At 35.3% G+C, this 24,599-nt stretch overlaps 1 long non-coding RNA gene across 4 annotated transcripts in view; it reads left to right on the plus strand.

Annotated features, from left to right (window-relative positions):
* LOC118887728 overlaps nt 1-8,148 on the plus strand; it is a 48,670-nt gene extending 40,522 nt beyond the window's left edge. For all 4 annotated transcript variants that reach the window (XR_005018130.1, XR_005018133.1, XR_005018132.1 and 1 more), the window contains 2 exons: nt 983-1,107; nt 7,669-8,148. This is a non-coding gene — a long non-coding RNA (uncharacterized LOC118887728). The remainder of the gene's footprint in view (nt 1-982; nt 1,108-7,668) is intronic.
* The last annotated feature ends 16,451 nt before the right edge of the window (nt 8,149-24,599 follow it).

The following is a 24,599-nucleotide window of genomic DNA, read 5'->3' on the forward strand; positions in this document are numbered from 1 at the left end:
CACTCCCCACAGCCCTGTGTACCTACTCATGAAGAGAATTGCTAGAGTTCAACCTCTGAATTCTGAAAAGCTACAGAAGGACTAAGAGACCAGAATAGAGGAGAATTACAAGTCAGAGATCCCTACGAATGAACAGAGGGAGGGGTAGAGCAAGGAAAGGGAGGCTCCGGAAAACCTAATAACTTGCAAAGAGGAGAGAGTTTTCTTCAAACAACTTCCAGACTCAAGAGAATGAAACCTGCCTACCAGTTCAGTACGGATTTTCCTGGTCCCTCTTCCTACCCTCCAATCCTCCCTGCCCCAAACCTGGGAGGGCAGAGGTAGTAGCTACTGAGAAAGGAGGAGGGAGAAGGAGAAGGGAAGAGGCTGATCATTTCCCTTACCTTAGCTGATGATAGAGGAGAAAGAATATCTTTGAATGAAGATCAAACTGTTGATTATTTCATGGAACTAAACATTCTGACATTCTATTTTGTTAAAAATTTAGTTTGTTTTTTTATGTTTTAAAAGTCACCATCGGACACTGTATTACCTAAGAATGTTCAGAAAATAATGGGACCACTTTTTTTTTTTCTTTTTCTTAATCCAAAAGTAGGATAAAGTAGAGTTCTGGAAAACTTAATGAAAATAATAATTCAAATAAGTTTGCTTTGTGATAAGCATCTCACACATCAGGTTTGTTCACTGAACAAGTTACAGAGGACATCATGGAATTTGGAAACACCAAGAATCCTAGAAATCTAGTCTTTCCATGAAATACTGGAAGAGTATAGAAAATATTTGGAATAGTTTGGAATTATTTGGAATAGTTGGAATAGTTTATGTTCAGGGATAAGTATTTGATCACCTGTAATACACTGGTTAACAATCAATAACTGATGAGTAAAGCTTGAAAGAGAGTTAGAAAAAGTACAGCATGCAGACTGAATCTTCACTAGTTTATGGTGTATCTCAAATGGTGTCACCTTTCATCTTTTGTCAGAAACACTTGTAAATCCTGATGGAGATACAAAAGGACTTTGTGGCATCTTGCTGCTGACTCTTGAATATGGTACAGGTTCTCAATGTTGTAGTCACCTGGACATTCAAGATCACTTGATACACAAGGTAAAAGGTCATATTACAGTTCTTGAGCTTTGCTTTTAAATAACATGCTTCTTCTTACTGAGTCTGTATCTAACATCCTTAAATCAGGAAGAAGTACGTGGGTGATTATTTTCACACGTTAAAGCATCACAAGCCTTCCAGTGTGTGACTACAATTCTTTCCCAAGAAAAGTCCAATTCCAGCACAATTTAGAGAAAAGGTGGTTGTCACCATGCAGGAGGGTCAACAATTATTTCAAGCATGTGTCACATGGGGTATAGGTGCCACTGATCCAAACAGAAAGATAAGGAGTAAAAAGTACACTGACATTTAAGTTCATTTTTAAGTGAAAATAACACAACTTTTGAACTGTAATGTTGATTAGGCAGTTGGAGATATTCGGAGCTTGGAGGAAACAACTGTGTTTGAAATTAAAATTTAGAATTGGTCAACATAAATATAATTTGAGTTGAAGGGCTAAGATGCTCACTTTGAGGCTAACCACAAGATGCCATTTCCAAAGCTGGAGTCACAGGAGAAAGACAGAAAACCTCAAAGTTAACAAAAGGAAAGAAAACCTTCCGTATTTTGATGACCCAAAATCTTAGGAACCCCCCCAAAAAATTCTTGTGAAAATTCATAGTTACTGAAGAACTTGATTATCATTAGCACAAATATTGGTCTTTATATTACTTCCTTTTTTTTTTTTTTCCCCCCCACCCTCCCGCCCTCCCCCTATATTACTTCTTTTTAAGTTAAAGCTAAGTAAACATATTTGAAAATGGTGATGGAACGGTTTCACATTTGGGGAAAATATGGATTAGTTAATTGTTTATAAACTGTAAATATACTTAAACATATTTAATTTAGAGAATACCAAACACCTTTGTAAAATATTAGGACGTTAAAACCAGGAAATATTTCTATTAACTTATCCCTGAGATAAAGTATTTACCATCATAGTCTCAACTTCTTCTAAAAGTAAATTTCATGCAGAGGGTTGAAATAATTTTAAAGATTCACTGCAACAATCAGAATCTTTTCATGATACCCTTGCCCAGTTACAATTAAACTTATATTTAACTTTTGAAAATGTGTAAAATAATTAATAAAAAAATCTAAAAGTGGGTATCCCCTCTCTCCTTTTGCTTCCTTCCCTTCCCCGCTTCCCTCCAACACTCCCTTCAACAAATATGTGTGTATGTATGTTCAGTGTACTAAACTAGGTGCTTTGGCTGATGAAAATGAGACAGAGTAATATAAAACATGTACAAAGATAATTATAATACAAGTGAGAATATTTTCTGGTTCATTAGATATGAATTATTGAAAGGTGGTTATAATTGTTGAATGAACAAATTCTCTGTGCATTTCTGATTGATTATGTTTTGGTAGTAATGAAAGACAAATTAGGATGGAATGATGGAATTTCATCATTCCACCAAATTAGGATGGAATTTCAAAAATCACAATGCTATAATTTAAAAATGGTAAATAGGTATATTATGAAGCAAATAAGCTTGCTGTGCACTTTTGAATTTCATATTGATTTAGCTTCCTGCAGAATATTTGCAGCAATGTAATTAGTTTTGAATGTTCAGATAATGTTATTGTCAGGCCATACAAATTTAATTCATAGCAAACTCTTAGAAGCAAGAAGTACATAAAATCCAAGCTGTTGACTGTTAGTTTCAGTGAGTGCATTAGGGTAATTTTTAACAAGTGCTCTTTAGGTAATCCAGATTTTCAGGCTTGATTATGAACCTTTCTAGAGCATTTCTAGCCAACTAAAATTTAAACACCAACATTTGTAGGCCAGTATGTCAATAAAGTCTAGTTCAGCATGTTAAGGAAAAAAGTAAACATTTGTTGAGATTTTAAAAGCTAAAACATTGCTTACGATGCACTAGTCATAACTGAAAAGAATTTCCTAAAGATTATGAATTCACTTAGCAGTGCACACACATCTTAATTGCATAATTACTTGAAGCAACCACTCTAATCCATCTTGTTCGTTTTACACTGTATAAAGGAAACAAACTAATTATGGCTTTTCATTCAAGAAAAATACAAACCAGTACCACATTTACTGGGTTCATTCAGTCTCGTACACTCTGCTGTTTAGACAGGCAGGAAATAGAGAAGAAAAAAAAAAAAGTGGTCATTAAGCTGCTGGCTATCAGCGTTCTTAAAATTGAACCAACCCTCATGGAAGGTGGAAGTCATGCTGGTTTTCTTCCATGTTGGAAACTGACAGCAATATGTTGATCAGGGAGCCACACTCGAGGAGAACAACTTGAAATGGGCTAATTTGAACGGGGTGAAGATTTACGTGCAGTGACAAAAGAATGAAGGAATTGTTAGCACAAGGCACAGGCCAGCCTGATGACAAGTGAAACATTAGTGTGTTAACATTCAGGCATGTGTGTGATATATAAACAAGGAGTACGACAGAGAGGAAGTATTTGAATATCTACTTATGCAGGCTTATTCTAAAGAAAGGCAACTTTGCCTCTACAAAGTCTTTCAATTGAACTGTAATGACCTGGTATATGGTCCCTTAAACGTATGCCTGGAAAGGAACAGACAAATCGGGAGCACAGGAGCTAAAGGAAACTATTAGAGTTTGGAGTTTTTAGAGCCTTGAAACCATGGATACAGTCCTGGATAATAGCATGGAGCTCAGGTGGCCCGAAAGGTTCAATCCAGTCCGACGCCCACCAGATGTGGTCTTGGATCAAGTTCATGCCGGATTAGCGACTGGCGTATCACTCAAATAATGTACAGCAATTATATGGCGGCTCCTAAAAATGCCTCTCTTGTTTAGGGTCCCTATGTGAGATGCCAACCTAGGGAAGATAAGACCTTGAAGTTATAGGGGAAGGCAGGGCTCAATTTGTGCCTGAAGTGAGAGGTGAGGGCCCTTCATGAGCAGAAGTAAGTTTGGAAGTGAGATCATCACCTGTTCCACAGTGGTAAGCACAGCTTCTATGTGAGTCATGTGCGTGGTAATGGCATTTTACACACCTGACAAGTTTATAGTAAAAATATTGGAATTACTTCAATCACTTTATTAAGTGATTGAAGGGGAGTGCGTGTCAAATTTTATTTCTAGTTAGCAATAGCATACTTTTAAACTACTACTGATTATAGATTTACATTATAAAATCTGAAGTGAGCTGTCATTTGAGGGCATAAATATATGATGCTTACTTTAGTCAGTTACATATTTTATCTAAAATAAAGCTGGCTTTCTGGGTCACACACAATTAATTTTCATATTTTTTACACATTTGTCACAAAGGCAAACCAATGTCCAATATGTACTACACCATCTTTAAATGGTTGATTTCAGATTGATGAAGCTGCTGCTCTAATTATAAAATCCTTCCCTGATTGTTTTCAATGTGCGTTCCACTTGGAATAAGATAGGGAGAAAATGGCCCCTGTTTCCTTTTGAAATTTGATTTTCTGAATTTATACATTGACAGTATTTTTTACCATTACATGACAATAATCAGTTAATATTACATTCAGAAATTCTCAATGAGAACATTTATCATGAAATCTATTGATCATTATTAATTTAATTGGACTTCTATGACTTTTAATATAATCAACCTATATTGACTTAACAAATAAGAATCTGTTGTACACATCTGTTGAGAGATAATTTTCCATGTGTCTCATTTTTACATGTCTTGTGAGCAGAGGCACTGACTACTATCGTTCTTGTGCTATTTTTCTAAGGATTTTTAAAATATCAAACAGCCTTGGAAGATACAGATAGTGTCTCTAGAGCAAAAGGCAGATTTGCTTAATATAATAATAATAATAATAATACTAAAGATACTATATATACCATACTATATTATACCATACCATACCATACCATACTATATTCCTCTAGCACAAATGGGCAGACACGTTTACTGCCCATTATAAAAGACTTGAATTCCCTAAACCCAGTTTTCTTCTCCTCTAATACAACCCACTGCAGGTACAAATGTCACCTGAACCTCTTTGAGTTGCCCTTCGGGAATTAGGCTTGTGGAACTGGAGCAGGAAAATGCTGTTATTCTGGCGACTGTTATTTCTTGAATAACAAAGTCATTTGTCACTGACCTGTGAGTCTCATGACTTTTGACAGAATCCATGGAACTTTGGTGAGCTACCTAATTAGCTTCTAGTTAGGATAAAATCTCAGGCCCTTCATTGTTCTTGACAACATCGTGAAAAAGACAAAGAACAATGGGACTTCTTTAGGAGGGGAAAAAGGAGACAAGGTTTTTGCTCCATGCACACTTTCTGGATTTCCACTTTTGGTATAAATGTGTGTATGTGCCTTAAATTAAATTAGTATGATTTCCTTAGTTTGTCATAGTCCTGTGTGTGTGTGTGTGTGTGTGCGCGCGCGCGTGTGTGCACGTGTGTGTGCGTGTGTGTGTGTGTGTGTGTGTGTGTGTAAGAGAACAGGCTCCTGACAGTTGTTGCAAGGATTCAGGAGCTTAGCTTTTAGAAGCAGCTGGTTGATATCCCCCCACCCCTACCTTGGCTAAGAGAAATTAGAGAATCTACCAGGTAGAAAAAATATATATCATTTTTAACTTTAGGTCTATAGAATATTGAGGGATATTGAAATCAGATTTGACAGATTTCTGAACTATTCTATAAAATGAACTGCGGGCAGTTCATTTAATGAACCAGGTCAAACTTTCTCTCAAATTCTCTTTGTCTAGAGTGGGCCTGGTGGGTGGAATAGAGGTGGTATGACTTCCGAAAAGGGGGGATTAGCCCCAAACACATGGTGGGCTTTCAGGAACTCTGGGGAAAAGTCCTCCTGAAATAACTCTTCCATTTGCTCTCAGATGCCTGAAATTATTTATCACCAAAAGGAAATCCTTTCATCCAATGTTTGTAGTAAAGGATTAAAATGCACATACATTGGGAAAGGTGACCCCGTGCTTAAAATGACACTATGGCATACATGAGTAATAGATTCCTGAAAGCAGGCTTTCTGTCTTAAACTGATAGTAAGGTTTAACTTTATAGAGAAGAGAGAAAAGGGGTCATAATGATTTTATTAAGATAATTATCACTAACCTAATCCAGGCTGGCAAGTAGATTTTATCTTGCATGCAAACTCTACTTAATTGTCAGTGGCTTCCTAGAGGGCTGTTCATGAAGAATTCTAGGGCACATCCAGGTTTAGTAAAATTCTGTTGTCAGCTAGCCATGCCTGCCAAAAGTATGGAGGGAGAGTTGACACACATGCTAGATATTTGGAATCTCTGACCTACATTCTTAGTTGTAAATGACTTTCTAAGAGTAAATGTGTCCATTTAGAATATAATAACATCTATCGGCCAGGAACTGATGTTAAAAATTTATGAAACTTCTTCATTTCTTCCCTTTTCAGTTCCCCTTTCACAGCACACACACATTGTTCTTGCTTCTGAGTTTAATATCCACGTTCTAGCCAAACCAGAAGGTCATAGATATCAGGTGGCTGATAAATTGTGGTGCATCAAATAAGCCAGCAAGTATCTACTAGTGACTGCTTAAACTGGCTAACTCTACTACTGTTAGAAATATTTTGCCACAAGTGACAGAAATTCAACTTTAACCAGCTTCACCCAAAAGAGGAAATTAGGCTCCCATTACCAAGAGGGGCAGGGTGTGGCCTCGGAGAGTGCTAGAACCATGGATTTGAATACCATCAGGACGCCCCTGGTTTCTTACTGCTGCCAGTTTTTGCTTTTCTACTTAATTTCCGTAAACAGACATTCTCTATGACACTGGCACCAATAAAATCAGTGACTTTTGGATTACCTTACTTTTTCAGTTTTACCATCAAACAGAAAGGGGATCTCATTTCTTAGTCCCAATTAGAGAAAAAAAAAATGGTGACAAAGGACCAAAGACTTTGGACCGTGTCACGGTTACTATGATTGACTTTACTTGGCTCAAGAATATCCCTGGATATACCTGTGGCCAGGAAGGTTTGTCTGTAAGATTATATCAGCTCCCTCTTGAACCGTAAAGTTAAAAGAAGTCTTTCCCAGAAAGTGGAAGAGTTCTGCTCTTCCTACTTATTCAATTGATGAGCAGTCAAAATCAGTGTCTTATAATAAGTGTATTATTAATTCCTAGATTCCGTAGACAATTTTGATCAGAGATGGAAATCTTATCTAAAAGAGTTGTGTTTTATTTCTCTAAAACAAAAGGAGTATGCTGATTTTCTTAAGAAAAACTTTAATAGCATTCTGTCAAATACAAAGAAATGTATCTCTTTTTTTTAGCATGGCCTAAAGGGCTTTAACGAGTCCTGTTCTCTACCTGTCTTTTGAGTCTATTTTCCACCATTCTTTATCACTCCAAATACCTTTCCTCCCATAAGTCTATCTGTCCTCCCGCTACTCAATCATTCATCAAATAAACTATGGTTTTCCCTGTGTTCATGCTTTAGCCTCTCTGTCTAACATGATAAATGTTCTCAACTTAGAGAATTTCTACTAATTCTTCAAGATCTAGCTTAAAAATTTTCTTACTTTTCTTTTTTTTTTTTTTTTTTTTTTTAAGGTTAAGGACAACTTTTATTGCTACCAGAGGCTTTTATCATCAGTACATGGTTCTGACTGCAGTACCTTCTTCAGGCTCCACAGGGAGCTCAGGACCCAGAAGTCATGAAGAGAAATACAGGTAGGCTGGGGAGGCAAGGGGATTAACTTTTATCAAGAAAATCCTAATAGCTTAACATAAAACTAGGGTACTGAATTCAGTTATTACATGTTACAGACCCAAATCATAGAGCTGCCCCAACATCTAGACAGTCTCTCCTACTGATTATAAACGAGTGAACTGAACAGTTTTTTTAAAATCTAATTTTAGTTGTTACATGTTTCTTTGGTGAGCACCTGGATATATTAACTTTATCACAAATTCTATTTTACAAATGTCAAAAATGCTTCCAACAAATCTTAAGAGTGTCCTAATCACATGCCACTTTTAAGCTTCAATTTAAGATAAAAATGAAAATATTAATTTTGTTTCCAAACTCTAGAAATTGAAAGGAGACGAACAGAAATCAACATGGTAATGGGAGTTCTTTTTCTGTTACCAACTCTGATTCATAGGCAATTCTGAAGTACCTTTTTCAGATTAAGTTGAATTTGAAAATTCAGACAGCCAATTAATTAACAAAAGAACAATAAATAAAAATCAAAGTGCTGTAAGAACTAAACAAGGTAATGTGGAAAACGGAGTTTGGGGTGTTTCATGAAAGGCGATAGTTAAGAATGGCCATTCTCAGTAGATGGCATCTGAACTGAGCCCTCAAAAATGAGAAGCAAGAAAGCAGGCAAAGATCTTAGAAAATTTCCTTCCAGACAGAGGAAACAGCAAAGTAAAGATTCTGTGCCTGTGATTTACCGTTATTTGCATTTACTTAGCTAAGGTTCTTTGCATAAACATTTTACTCATGCTAATAGAGCATAATTGTGTCTGTAATTATTAATTTTACTCAGAGGATTGTGTAGTTTGGAGGAAAGATTAATTGATGATCTTTATGTATATTTATTTGCAAGGATAACATGCTGTGTTTTACTGGTACAAATAGCAGGTAGGGTTGAACTTACCTGAGTTTTCAAACTAGATCCCCTGGAGATTTGTGGTGCTGAGAGTCATCAGATAGAGAGCAGTAGGAGAAAACGGCTTTGGGGGATGAGAAGAGAAACCGGAAGAAATGCCAGGCTCTGGTCTAAAACAAAAACAATAACAAAACTCTGTCATGTTTCAGTTTTTGTTTTGTGAGGAAAATCGAATCAAATCAAAATCACGAGTTTATTTTATTTTCTGAACTGTCACCTTTATCATGCTGAATTGTCATGTTGATTTCTGTCCTTAGAGGCATGCAGATGCATGAATGAATCCTTAAAAAATAGAAATTTCTGACTGCTTTTCCAAGGACTTTCAAATTAGCCTTTGTACTTGGTCAAAGTACAATAAACAATGTGCTTATTACATAGCTACCTTTTATAAAGCTACACACACATTATGTGTTATATATATACACTTACACATATACAGACATAATACATATATAGATACCTATATATTTATATCAGAATTACTGAAATCATCTAACACCATCGAATAAAACAGAACAAAAGTTAAAGTGATACACCCCAAAGAAGTCAAAGCCAATCAGGTATCCGATTAGCCATACCCAGAAGTTTGAGCATATATACTCGACACAAGCAAACACACAAAACCAGTCTCCCCTCTGAAAAAGGAAGGGCCGGTGAGATCAAAGAGTTTGGCTGAGCTCACACGGAATCATAGTGGTTGGTGTGAGAGCAGAACCTAAGACTTCAGGCAGTCAGTTCAGTTCAGAGCTCCCTCCCAGGGAAAGTGACAGGCCAGCTTGGAAGGTACCTGCGCAGACAATGGCCTTGGGGGATGAATGGCTTTGGGGGATGAGAAGAGAAACCAGAAGAAATGCCAGGCTCTGGTCTAAAACAACAACATCTACTTTTTTTTTTCCTTTACTCTCCTACTTTGATGATTTTTTCTTGCCATAGTAGTAAGTAGGATATTTTGACAGGCACTTAAAAAGAGCGGTGCCAGCTAAAAATGAGTGAGTCAGTGGGTGATTCTGCTGCAGGACCGATGAGGAAGCAGGTATTGACCACGTTTAGAGGCGGAAAGGGCCATGGCTTCGTGAGTGCCCAGGGCTGCAGATAACCCTGACCGTCTTGTTTCTCTGTTGGAAAAAGCTGTGGGGCTGAATTGCTCTCAACCGTGTTCTAAGGGGGAAAGATAGTGTTTGAAGCATTGTGCTTTTTTTTGCTTTATTTTATTTTTAAAATTCTCCTTATTGGTACAGCTTTTTACATCATGGTTGTGAAAATTGTTCCATAATGTCAGGCTTCTCTGTATGCTTTCTTATCTTGAAAAATAGTAACGAATAATGACAACTTTTTCCAGTTTCTTATCACTCTATTACAACCAATTATACCTAATGACAAACCACTCTTTTTAATGCATAATGCTTTTGAATAGTGTTAGTCTTAAACTAGATATCTTGTTCATAGCTGGAATTGTAGGGACTGTTTCTGAATGTTCTCTGAAACATTTCTTACAATTCAAATAAGGCTAGCCACTACCACTGTTTCATCAAATCTTCCTTATATTGAGATTCCTTTGTCAGCCTCCTGAACTTCAATATTGCTAGTAACTGGCAAATTCTAAGAGGTATAAAAATATATTTGTGCTCTGTATGAAGGACCTGAGAGGATTATGCATGCATTTTCAAAATTTATACTCTGTAAAGTATTTCTTTGTCATAGGGTTCCTTGCTCTAGGTGATTATTTATTAATCTGGGACAGTGTAAACTCCTGGAGAAAGGGTCTGTGGGTTATGCATCTTTCAATGCCCAATGGATAGCCCAGATTCTGGCTCAAAGGCAGATTCTTAATAAATGTTTATGTGATTCATAATCATACATGTTCTACCATCTTCTTATAGAACAACTTTCATCAACCAAAGTATATATATCTTTGTAAGTGAAGTATCTCATAAAATCAATTATCTGATGCATAGTTTTGCTGTGTATTCCTCTTTTTGTAACTGAATTGTTGCGAGTGATAAGCACTAAGGTCACTGAAATGACATTAGATAATGACTGCCTCATTGTTTCAGTTATATTCAGTCTCCAATACATGCATTTTATTTACAACACCATTCATAGGTCTTATAATAATTGGCAAAAGACCACAAATATGGTTCCCATTACCCTGAATATCTTTCAGAACTCACCTTGTGAGTGACTTCTTAAACCTGGATCCTCCTCTGCCTTTTCCCACCAGCCAGAGCCCTCTCAGTTTCACCCAGACTAATTTTACCACAAAAAAAAAAAAAGACTCAATCAATTGGCAAGTGATTACAAGTCATTAGCTTCTTGCTGGGTTAATTAGAAGTCATTAACTTTAAGGGTTAAGACACACAGAATATCCTTGCCTTGAGTTTCTGAACTCAATTTGAAGCTATACATGAAAGAGAACTTTTAAATATCCTTATGAGAATATATTTAAAAAGTAATACAAGTTTAAATCCTGAAAAGTCCCAGTGGAGTTCCAAAATAAATAAATAAACATACAAAATTAAAAACTCACTTTTGAAAAATGTGACCTCCTATTGAGCTGGATGCTAGCCAAAAAGCCTGTTGGATCAATTCCTGTTAACCAAGGTAGTTTTCCCAGAGGCAACCAGGTACTAAAGTTCCAGCTCCTTTGCCCTAGAAATGTCTTGGCTATGGAGCACTTGTAGAATTACCCAGTATTACCTGCAGAACACACACCCAAACACACACACACACATTCACACTCACACAAATACCCATACACACCTAATTTCTTTACTTGATAACATGAAAATAAAAGGCAGAATAGAGCTAAAGATGGAAAGACAATCTTTGGAAGGTATTTGCTTTATTCTACATACTTAAGTCTGTACTTAGCATTTGATAACTTATATACTCATTCCTAGTATAGTTAAACTAACTTTGTTAGGCATTCACTGGGCATTTAAATTATTAGATTTAATAGTTCTATAATAGTATTAATGTCTGTATGCTAAGAAATTTATTCATTCAAAGAAGAAGTTTGTATGAAAATTTGATAAAGAGATTTGAAACTGTAATGATTTTAGACATTAAAACCATGTTATGAAAATTTACAATTTTGGTTCAAAGCCTACCTACAATTAGAATTTGAATCTCACTCTCACTCATTGTATGTATCTACCTCAAAAAAAAGTATGTATTGAACACATGCTATGTTTTCATTAACTGAAAATAAAGATATTATAGATTATTGATTAAAATGATAAACTAGGGAATTGGACAATCCTGGTTTTGAAGAATCTCCCAACCAAGCACTGGATTTTCTACATATACAATCCTGACGTGATTTAAGTTTACTTTCTTTCCAATCTTTATAATTTCATTATTTTTCTTGCTTAAGTGAACTGGATAACACCTCTGGTACGATGCTGACTGGTAGTGGTGTTAGTGAACATCTTAGTCTTATTCCCAAATTCATGGAGAAAGTATTCAAATTTTCTCCAATAAAAATGATGTTGCCATAGTTTTTTGTAGATGATCTTTTTCAGATTGAGAAAGATAATTGAAAAGTACCTAGAAGTTACCAGAGTGTGTTGCTATTGGTGTGGTACTGTTTTGTAAAAGTTCTCTTTCATTTTCTATATATACCTAAGTAAGTATAAACACACACACACAATGTGAGTTTTTGGCTTTAAAAGAGTTTGAAAGCTATTAGCCTAGAAAAACTCAATTCAAAACAATTATCTTTGTAACCTTGCTGTTGTTGCTGTTTCTTGCCAATTCATCATTGTACCTACACCTTCTGTTCTACCAAGCTTCATGTTTCGTAAGATGCTTCTTGTATCAAAGCACAGTATGCTTATATACAAACATACAAACCAGAAAACAGGGCTCAAAGACTGTTCATGTTAAACACTTCTGTAACCTTTATTCGGGTAAAAAAAATTAGAACCTTAGACATTTCCTCTTTGTTCCTTCCCAGTCTCTGATTCTCTTTCCAAATAACCGCTATCCTGACCTCTAACATCACTGATTACTTTTGCCTGTTTCGATCTTCATATAAATTTATATACATAAGTGCTCTTGTATGCCTGATTCTGTCATCTTTTGCTCAATATTCGATTTATGAGATCCATCCATGTTATAGTGAGTAGCATGATTTTGTTCATTTTCATTGTTGGATGGTATTCTTTTGTGTAACTATCTGTAAGTCTAATTATCTATTATACTACTGATGTGCATTTGGGTTGATTACATTTTGGTTATTATAAATAATGTTACTATAAATATTCTTATACATATCTTTTACCAAATGTAAGTGTACATTTTTCTTAGACATATATTAGAAATGGAATTTCTCAGTTTTAGATGTTTCACTAATATTAGCTTTAATAGACCCTGCCAAATTGTTCCTCAAAGTGGTGTCACTAATTAACTCTCCTATCAAAAAATATGTGAGAGTCCTTTTTCCTACATAACCTTGACAACACTTACTACTATAATTTTTTATAATAAATTTAAATAAATTATATTTATTCTGATAGGTGTTTAGTCCTATCTCTATCCTTAACTGTGGCAAAACGAAACCAAAACAAAAACTAAACACAATTTTCACTCTGTAGTTTCACTGTTATTGGTGTTGTTTGATTTATTGGTGTTGAACAGAATATTATAATTTTAATGTAATTTAATTTTAAAATATTTTCCTTTATCTTTAAAGCTTTTTGTGTTCAGTTTAAGTAGTCTTTGCCTAGACCAAGATCATTCAAATATCCTCCTGTGTTTACTTCAAAAAACTCTATTATTTTATAATTAACATTTAGATCTATAATTCATCTAAATTGATTCTTGCATATAATGTGAATTAGGTGTACAGATTTTATATATATATATATACATATATATATATGTATATATATATTTCCAGTTTCAGTTTTTGAAAGGTCTGTACATTTTCCTCTGAGATCAAGTGCTATCTTTGTCATAAATTTAGTTCCATCTACGTGTGTCTATGCTGGACTCTATTATGTTCAATTTGTGTATTTTTTTTTCTCCTTACATGAAGCCATATTGTTTTAATTGCTGTAACTTTGTAATGTCTGGAAGTACAAAGTTAAGCTCTTTAGCTTTGGTTTCCTCCTTAAAGGTTGCTTGGCTGACTTATTGTTTCAGCCATGACTGACTAGCTTGTAAGACTCTCTTGCTGACAACAAAGTGAAACCTTGACAAAATATAGAAAACAGCTCTTTGAATACATTGCAGAGCAAGGGCACAGAGAGTACTTGAGAAAAAGAAATCAGAGAATTACCTTGGTTTATTCCCTCAGGGCAATAGCCCAAGCAGATAATAAGAGCTTCACTGTGCTCTGGAGGCAAAGGTAGGTAACCGAAATTATTAAAACCTGAGGGTCAGAGACAGAAAACCACAACAGTGAGCCCCTGAATTTGAAGACAAATTTCTCTTAAATCTTTTCTATTTACCCACATATTTACCATTTCAGGTATTTGCTATCGTTTCAAGTTTTCCTTAGGTGTTATTTCTCTTTATTCTGAAGAATTCCTTTACTATTTCTTGTAGTGAAGATTTACTGGCAATGGATTCTCTCAGGTTTTGTTTATTTGAATCTCTATTAACTCATATTTTGAAGGATACTTTTATTAGAAAAAAGAATATTGTAACTCTGGTAGTTTTTTTTTTCTTAAAACCTTTTAAAGATGCCATTCCATTGTCTTCCGGACTTTATTGTTTTTGATGAGAAGTAAGCTCTCAATTAAATCATTGTTCCTCTCTATAAAAATTGTCTCTTTCTCTGGCTGCTTTTAAGATATTTTATTTTTGATTTTCAGCAGTTTGATTAAATGTGCCTAGATGTGGCTGTCTTTGCATTAATCTTGTTCTGGGTTTGCTGCAATTCTTGGATCTGTGTTGATGGTTTCTATCAAATATGAAGAAAATTTGAGATATCATTTTTTTCAAGAATTTTTTTGACTTCTCTCTGGCACAAAACATACATGAGTATTATATTGCTTAATGTCATTCCACAAATAACTGCACTTCAAAAAAAATACTCTATTCTCTGTTCTTCAAATTGGATAATTTCTAATTTTTTGTCTTTAATTACATTGTCCTTTCTTCTCTGATCTCCAGTCTACTGTAAAGTTCATCTGATGAATTTTTATTTCAGATAGTGTAATTTTCAGTTCTAGACTTTTCCATTTGATTCTTTATAACAGATTTAATTGCTGTGCTGAGATTCCTCATATATTTACTTATTATGCCACCTTTTCCTTTAAATTCTTAAAAATATTTATTATACTTGGTTTAAAATTATTGTCTGCTAATTTCAGTATTTCATATTAAATATTACACACCTTCTGTCTATGAAAGGATAGACTACTATTTACATTTATTTTGTGCATTCATGACATTTTTCTTAATTTTTTCAATATTTTGGGGCCACAAATTTTACCTGAGAGTTTTTTCAAATTGTCAGAAATCTCAAAAAAATTCCAATATATTTATTGAAAAAAGTCTGCATATAAGTGGACCGGCACAGTTCAAACCCATGTTGTTCAAGGATCAACTGTATACTAAAGTAAACATGTTGACTTTTTGGTATGCTTAGAATCCTTGCTTCTCACTGAAAATGTTCATAAAGGCACCCATATCATCAAATGAAAATGGAAAGCAATGTTCTAGAGCTTTGTTAAAAAATTCTAAGTGTCTTCCTCTTCATAAATAATGATACTTTAGAGAGCAGACAGAAAATAAATTTCCAAAACAAAAAACTAATTTGGTGTCATAAAAATATAATTGAGCTCTGGATCAGAAGTTTTGAGTTCTACTAAAAATGAACTATAATCCTGTAGGCTTCAGTTTTGTTATCTATAAAGTGAATGGATTAGATTAAACCATTTTGAAGGTCTAATTTAGACTCAAAATACCATGATTCTATAATAATTATGTTTTCATTTTAAAGTTGGGTCCAAAGACAAGTGAAAAATAGGAAGGAATCACCAGAAGCAAGAATGGGGATCTCACAGTGAGTTTCATAAGCCAGAAGAGATCCTGCAACCCATAGATAATTGTTCTTGCCTAAAGGTATAAGACATGTGGATGAATCAGAACAGAGTATCTTAATTCCTAATTTATATTGAATATAGGATCTGTGAATGCAACCATATATACTGTTTTCTGGGTAGTTTCTGTGGTTGCCTCATGATTAGTAGCATGTGTGGATTAGCATAAAGGGATTTTGTTTTTTGAGAGCTTGGGGACATTATCTGATTATTTAACACTTCTCTGATTGATGCTGAAACCAGATAGTAGTAACCTGGTATTTGTCACTATTCAAATCTTACTTCAAGTGCTCAGTGTAATCCTCGTAATCTTAGCAAAGAGTTACAATAAAGATCAAGCTAACACCTGACAACGGTTCAACATTTCATTTGTTTTTAACATACAAAGCAAACATTCAGATTGAATTATTGCCTAATCCACATGGATCACTCCAGTCATGGGCAAACTAGATGAAAGTCAGCAAGACTCAATACTATAGCTCTAAAAAGATTTTGCCACTCTAATGTTTAACAATATAACTTCAGACTGCACACATTTTTTTTTTTTAATTCACAAGGTTCAACATGTGGACCCTTTAGTCATCCTGTAAAGGTAACTGGGAAGAATGTATCAGACAGAGATTAAGTATTTGTCCTGGAGTCTCTCATTGACTGAAAAGTGAAATTCCCAAGGAGTTATTTTGGCTCCAGGATAGGTTTTTTAGCAATTATCACAGAGCTGGCTGCACTTAGCCCCAAGTAGGCCAATTCATTATCATGACCCAGAAGGGAGCATGGAAATGGAAATATTAGAAAGCAAACCCCTCAATTTTCACATCCTAATCACAGCAGTCTGATCTCTAGAAAGACTTTTATAAAAGCAGTTTTGTATTTCTTCAGATCCTTTCAGGCAAATAACCCCAGGGCTCTGATTTCTGCATCCATTTTCTGTAGCCACTGTGGAATGTACAGTCTTTTAACAAGCCCAAGTAGAGCTGTACTGTTTTTTATGAAACAAACTTTCATTTGTAAAACAAAATATAATCTTAGAAATGGGGAGTTTGCAGGACACCCAGATTACAGCCTTCCAACTCTCCCCACATGGTGGAGATTTTTCCATAGTGGTGTTCAAGCACCTATCTGAAACAAAAAGTAACATTTCATTTTCCCCTGTGACACCAGGTCATGGAGTTATTCTAACGTGCTCTGAGAATTAAAGGAGAGAAATTAGAGCCTCTTTCTTTTTTCTATCTACTCCTGTGGGCTGGACTCATGGTACAGTGAACTGGGCCTTGAAATACAGTTCAAATAACTTTAGGATCAAAAATATCATGGTATTAAGCACATCTATAAAAATGGCATATGGCAAAAAGGCATATAGGTTGGTTATAAGTGTCTATAAGTGTACTAAGTATTGTAGAAGTCAAATATTTCCAGAGACAATGGCCTAACTTGGTGACTTCCCCATTATTCTCTGGGTTTATCAGAACTGTATAAGCCCATGCTAGTGCATGAGATTATTTGTTGTATAGACGGACATTAATTTTTATTTTATTTTTAAAACTTAATTAATTAATTAATTAATTTTTTGGCCGCATTGGGTCTTGTTGCTGCGCGTGGGCTTTCTCTAGTTGCGGTGAGAGGGGCTACTCTTTGTTGCGGTGCGTGGGCTTCTCATTGCAGTGGCTTCTCTTGTTGTGGAGCACGGGCTCTAGGCACGTGGGCTTCAGTAGTTGTGGCCTGTGGGCTCAGTAGTTGTCGCTCACGGGCTCTAGAGCATAGGCTCAGTAGTTGCAGTGCATGGGCTTAGTTGCTCCGTGGCATGTGGGATCTTCCTGGACCAGGACTCGAACCTGTGTCCCTGCATTGGCAGGCGGATTCTTAATCACTGAGCCACCAGGGAAGTCCCTAGACTGACATTAATTTTAGATAAAGAAAAGTCTCTACAGTTATTCCAATCTGGTTAAAACTTTTCAGAGAGGAGATTATTCTTAAGGCTCTATTCCTTTCCTTCTTTTGTTTGCTGGAACATTGCTAGATTTAGTTTTCTCTCAAAATATGGATTTATAATAATTAAAAATGTATTTTATGTTGTATAGTGACTCACAGTGAATTAATGATTAAATTTATGGCAAAAGAAACAGTAAGTTGATCAGCATAGATTGGCATTTTTAATCAATTAAAGCATGTATATATTAGCCTGGGTTAGTCCACTATATAACAGAATTACTCACAAATTTATGAAGTACAAGGCTGTCAAAATTTACCCTCCCCCAGTAAATCAAGCTGGCCCTGAGCCTGTGTTTTTCTTTTAATTATCACTTAATAGTAATTCTGGGCTTTGCTTTTAAAGAATATTGGCAACATAACTTGGCATAGAAGTTGGCATACTTTGTTTATTGGCAAGTTCCATCTAGCTTCTTTCCTGTATTGTTGTGTTTCTTTAAACAAATCTCTCAATGTTCACAGAATTAGATCAATTAGAATTGGAAAAATTTTCATGGATGATTGAGACTTTCCTGTGACTCATGACAGATTACTGTCTACAGATTTTTTTCTTATTGTTTGGCCTGGTTTTACGACAACATTAAGAGTAATGTATGTGACATCACTTTCTTTTTTCAATACTGATGTCTATCCAGGATTCCCTAGTTAAGTAATGACTATTTTTAATTTTTCTGTTTTGTTTCTCATTACATATTTTTCCAAATTGGAGTCTGTTAAAATTACATTTAATAACTGTTTCCTTTTTGGTTGCTAGGTTTTCACATTCCACCAAAGAAATTGCATATGGTAGTGTTGCTGGGGAGCCCATCCAACTTATGGGCTTATGAAAAGGTCTACAGAATCATTTCATTGTAAATTATTAAGTTGCCAGAATTTCTTTCTAGAGCAAAGTGGAATAGAAATGCATAAACAGATGAAACTTTTTTACCTCTAAGATGAACCAAAGTTTTAGGACTGATCTTTCCACTCTGCTGTCCTTTCTTTCCTCATGGGTCCTCCTCCCACACCTATACTGATGTCACATTGAAATTTATGCTAACTGAGGGACCCAGAACTCCTCTCTCAAGCTTCCACGGCTTTGCACATTCCTTTCTCTCTTCCTGAGACGGTCTTCCTGTTATTTTTTTAAAATATTTTACTTATTCATTTTTAACAACTTTATTGAGGTATAATTGGCACACAATAAACTGCACATATTTAATGTATGCAATTTGATGAGTTTTTGTTTTCCAAGTTTATTGATATATAATTGACATATAACATTGTGTAAGTTTAAGATGTACAGACATAATGATTTGATATATGTATTTACTACAAACTGATTAGCTCAATAAGGTTAGTTAACACATCCATAACCTCATGTAATTGCCACTGTTTTCTGGTGAGGAATTTTGAGATTTACTCTTTACTCTCTCACAACTTTGAAATATACAATACAGTAGTGTTAACTATGGTCACCATGCTGTACATGACATCCCTAAAGTTTATCTAATAACTAGAAGTTGGTGCCCTTTGACCATCTTTACCCATTGTTCCCACCTCCCTCCCTGCCTCTGGTAACCACCAAACTGTTCTTTTTTTCTGTGAGTTTTGCTTTTTTAGATTCCGTATGTTAAGTGAGATCATACAATATTTATCTTTATGTCTGCCTTATTTCACTTAGCACAATGCCCCTTAGTTTCATCTGCGTTGTCTCAAATGGCAGGATTTCCTTTTTTATGGCTGAGTAATATTCCATTATATATATATATATATATATATATATATATATATATATATATATATATCACATTTTCTTTATCAGTTTGTTCATCAGTGAACACAGGTTATTTCCATGTCTTGGCTATTGTAAATAATGTTGCAGTGAACATGGAGGTGCAGATATCTCTTCAAGATGGTGATTTCATTTCCTTCAAATATATACCCAGAAGTGAGATTGCTGGATCATATGTAATTTTGATCCAGCAATCTCATACTGTTTTCCATAGTGACTGCACCAATTCACATTCCCACCAACAGTATATAAGTATATAAGGGTTCCCTTTTCTCCACATCCTCATCAGTACTTTTTCTCTCTTGTCTTTTTGATCATAACCATTCTAACAGGTATAAAGTGCTATCTCATTGTGACTTTGATTTGCATTTCCCTGATGATTACTGGTATTGAGCATCTTTTCATATAGCTGTTGGTCATTCAGATATCTTCTTTGGAAAAATGTCTATTAAGGTCCTTTGTCCATCTTATTATTTGTGGACTTTTTGTTTGTTTTTTGCCATTGAGAAGTATGATTTCCTTATCTATTTTGGATATTAGCCTGTTATTAGATATATAGTCTGCAAATATTGATATTTTCTTCTCTTTTGTAGGTTCACTTAGTTGATTGTTTCTTTTGTTGTGTAACTTTTTCATTTGATGTAATCCCACTTGTTTATTTTTGCTTTTGGTGTCATATCCATTACATCTTCGCAAAGAGTAATGTCAAGGAGATTTCCCATATGTTTTCTTCTAGGAGTTTTTTGGTTCCGGACCTTGCATTTAAGTCTTTGATCCATTTTGAGTTAATTTCTGTGAGTGGTGTAAGATAAGGGTCTAGTTTCATTCTTTTGCGTGTTAAGATGTAGTTTTCCCAGCATAATTTATTGAAGAGACTATCATTTTCCCATACAGTATTTTTGGCTTCCTTGTCAAATTAATTGACCATATATGCATGGGTTTGCCTCTGGGCTCTCAACTCTGTTCTTTTGGTCTATGTGTCTGTTTTTATGCTAGTATTGTACTGTTTTGATTACTATAGCTTTGTAAATAGTTTGAAATCAGGGAGCGTGATACCTCCAGCTTTGTTCTTCTTTCTCAAGATTACTTTGACTACTCAAGATCTTATGTTTATCTCCATATAAATTTTAGGATTGTTTTTGCTTCTGTAAATAATACCATTGGATTCTTGATAGAGATTGTATTGAAACTATAGATAGCCGTGGGTAGTATGGGCATTTTAACAATATTAATTCTTCTAATACATGTACACAGAGTATCTTTCCATTTATTTGTGCCTTCTTCAATTTCTTTCATCAGTGTTTTATAGTTTTTTGTGTACAGATCTTTTATCTCCTTGTTTAAATTTATTCTTAATTATTTTACTGTTTTTGATGCTATTGTAAATGAGATTGTTTTATTTATTTTTCAGATAGTTCGTTGTTAGTGTACAGAAACACAACTGATTTTTGTATGTTGATTTGGTATCCTGCAACTTCACTGAATTCTTGTATTAGTTCTAAAAATTGTTGGTGGATTCTTTAGGATTTTCTATATTTAAGATCATGTCATCTGCAAACAGGGACAATTTCACTTTTTCCTTCTCAATTTGGGTACATTTTATTTCTTTTTCTTGCCTAATTGCTCTGACTAGTACTTCCATTTCTATGTTGAGTAGGAGTGGTGAGAGTGGGCTCCCTTGTCTTTTTCCTGATTTTAGAGGAAAAGCTTTTAATCTTTCACTGTTGAGTATGATGTTAGCTGTGGGCTTGTCTTACATGGCCTTTATTATGTTGAGGTACGTTTCTTCTATACCTAAATTGTTAAGAATTTTTATCATGAATTGATGTTGAATTTTGTCAGATGCTTTTTTTGCATCCATTGAGGTGATCGTATGATTTTTATTTCATTCTATTAATGTAGTATACCACATTGGGTGATTTGCATCCTGACATCCCAGGGATAAATCCCACTTGATAACGGTGTATGATCTTTTAAATATGCTATTAAATTCAGTTTGCTACAGTTTTGTTGAGAATTTTTGCATCTGTATTAGGCAAATTGCTGCAATTTTATTTTCTTTTAGTGTGCTAATCTGACTTTAGTATAATAGTAATTCTGGCCTCATAAAATGTGTATGAAAATGTTTCTGTTCAATTTTTTGGAAGAGTTTGAGAAGGACAGACATTAACTCTTCTTTAAATGTTTTGTAGAATTGTACAGTGAATCCATCTGGTCCTGGGCTTTTCTTTATTAGCGGGCTTTTGGTTACTCCTTCACTCCTTACTCATTGATCTTTTCAGATTTTCTATTTCATCACGATTCAGTCTTGGTAGGTTGTATATTTCTAGGAATTCATCCATTTCTTCTAGGTTGTCCAATTTGTTGGGGTAGAATTGTTCATAGTAGTCTCTTATGATCTTTTGTGTTTCTGTGGTATCAGTTGTCTCCTTTTCCATTTATAATTTTATATAGTTGGATCATCTTTCTTTTTTTCTTGTCTACTCTAGCTAACAGTTTGTCAGTTTTGTTTATATTTTCAAAGAACCAACTCTTAGTTTTGTTAATCTTTTGTATTGTTTTTCTATTTTCTTTTCCATTAGTCTCTGGTCTAATCTTTACTATTTTCTTCCATCTGGTAACTTGGCACAATGACATTGACTCCTTCTTTTCTTCTTTTTTATTTTTATATTTTTTAGTGCTGCAGAATACAGTCACTTATCTTTCTCCTAGGTCTACATATGTCAATCCGAACAGTTACTAACAAGTGCCACAAAACTCTTAAGTGAATATAAAATTTAGGGAAATACTGTATTCCCTATACAACAGTACAGATAAAAACAGGTTAAAATAAATTATAAGGGTTTATTTGATGGAGAATAGATGTTTTAAACAGGTGAAGTGTATCTTGATGGTTGTTTATAGAAAAAAATAAAACTGCTCCTATACTCTCCTTTGTGATAATATATGGAGGTTTAAGAATAATAGTTTTATCAGTCTCGTATCCTACAAGTTAATGTCTCTACCTCCTTCTCCCTAACCAGCTACTCTTCTAAGAGACTTTCTATCAATAAATAAACTTTTAAGGTAATATTCTAAGTTTGTTGTAGTCTGGATAAACTCCACTAACAACACATACCAAATAAAGTTCTTATAATAAAACTTGAAAAGAAACATCAGTAATGGAATCTGCATGGTCCTTAGCTAATCTTTTATACTGTTCTTGTGACATGTGCCTTCCTGTACTTTGAATTATCATTAACTGTACATTTATCTCTCCCTACTAGATTATAAGCACCCTGTGAGCAGGGACTGCTGAATCTTTGATGCTTATCACAATGTTGGACAGTTAGCAAAGAATCAAGGAACATTTAGCTAAACTGAGAGATAGGCCCAGGGAAAAAGCATACAGATCATGCTGACGGCACTAGCTGAATGGAACTGAACTAAGGAAATAGTACTGATTCTAGAATTAGACTCACCTCTTCTCACTCTGCCATGGAGTTAGGTCTTAAATTAAGGGTATTTTGAAAATTTTTAAAAGGTGTTACTTCAGTTTATTAGGTAGTAGATTTTCTGGATTAGATCCATGTTTTTCATATTATTCCCGTACAAAAATATTTTCCAGTTGATAATGTAATTGGGCATATAATCCAACTAAATTCTTCAGTGTTTCTAAAAATTTTTCGTGGTTGTTATTAGTTAATACTGCAGTGCTATTTTTCAGTGTTATTCTTAAACATTTAAGGTAATATCATATGAATGATTTTTTCATGAGACAACCACTATGATATTTTGAGAAAAAAATGTTTGTGGTTGAATACCTCATGCCTTCAAGAGCAGACTTTGCAGCTGTGTTCAACCGCCCTTATGGGAGGAGTGTTTCACAGTGGTGAGAATCCTGATACAAACTTCTAGAGAAGGACTGACATTGGCTGCTTTAGATTCCGCTACGATTTCTGATGTCGCCTGTGGTTAAAAGGATAATTCAGTTTCACCAAGTGCTTTCCTTTTTTGGACCCGACTGTAAAGCCACTCATTTGCTATATAATGAGAAAACATTTTTTTTGGCAAAGCCTTTTTTAGTTATCCAGCCTCTCTCTCTGCACCTTGTCCACCCTCAGGGCCTCTGGAAGGAAGCAGAACAAATGCACCGTGAGAAAGAAGAGGATGTTATATAGTGTGAATTCCTTCTAAACCAGAAGACAAAAAAGAGGAGAAATCTGCTCCTTAAACGATGGTGAAATGATGAAGAGGAAAAGGATAAGAAAAGAAAGTAGATATGTTTCTCTTTCAATTCACTCTTCTAGAATGAAAGGGAAGGTCGGGACTCTTAGATCATTTGAAGGGGAAACAAATCCAAGGGGCTTACGCTCCTTTTTCTAACTCGAACTTTGGGAGAAGGCTGCTCACAGGCAGGTCCCACATTAACAATGGAGACCGCAGAGGAACTGCCACCAGCATAATAAAAAGCGTGAAGCCCCAGGGCCCATCTGCCAAGGGACAGCCGGACCAGGGCCACTGAACTGTGGAAGCGGCACTGTTGACTGAGACAGAAAGTGGGTCTGAGTTAGCATTTTCAAGCTTCTGTGTGTCATGGAAAGGATTCAGAAGCAGGAGGTCCCTGAGCTAAGGGCCAACAAGTCTGCCCGTGAACCACCACGGTGAGAGAGCCACTGCTGGGCAGAGGCCCATGAGGTGCCACGGCGTGGCTGAGGCTCAGACGCAGAGGCCTCAGCAGCACCCGTCACCAGGGAACATCCTTCCAGAGTAATGAGAACGAGCCTCAGTTTCACCTGGGACTTTGGAACAAAGACAAGGGAAGCTGCAAATAGAAGCTTGCTGACTGAAGTCTCTCTCCCCCCTTTGCTAAAAAGGCATCCAATTTCCTCTTCATTCACCTGGACACCATCTTGTGGAGGAGCTATGTGTATGTATCTGTGTGCACATATAGTTCATATGTGTGTGCACGTATGTGTGCTGTGTACATGCTTGTGGGAGGGTGGCATGAGCTGCAATTGAAAAGACCGAGTCTTTATCTGAAGTAGGGGCAGTTAGTGCAGTTACTCT

Source organism: Balaenoptera musculus, chromosome 21 (assembly GCF_009873245.2).
Source record: "Balaenoptera musculus isolate JJ_BM4_2016_0621 chromosome 21, mBalMus1.pri.v3, whole genome shotgun sequence".
Classification (NCBI taxonomy): Eukaryota; Metazoa; Chordata; class Mammalia; order Artiodactyla; family Balaenopteridae; genus Balaenoptera; species Balaenoptera musculus.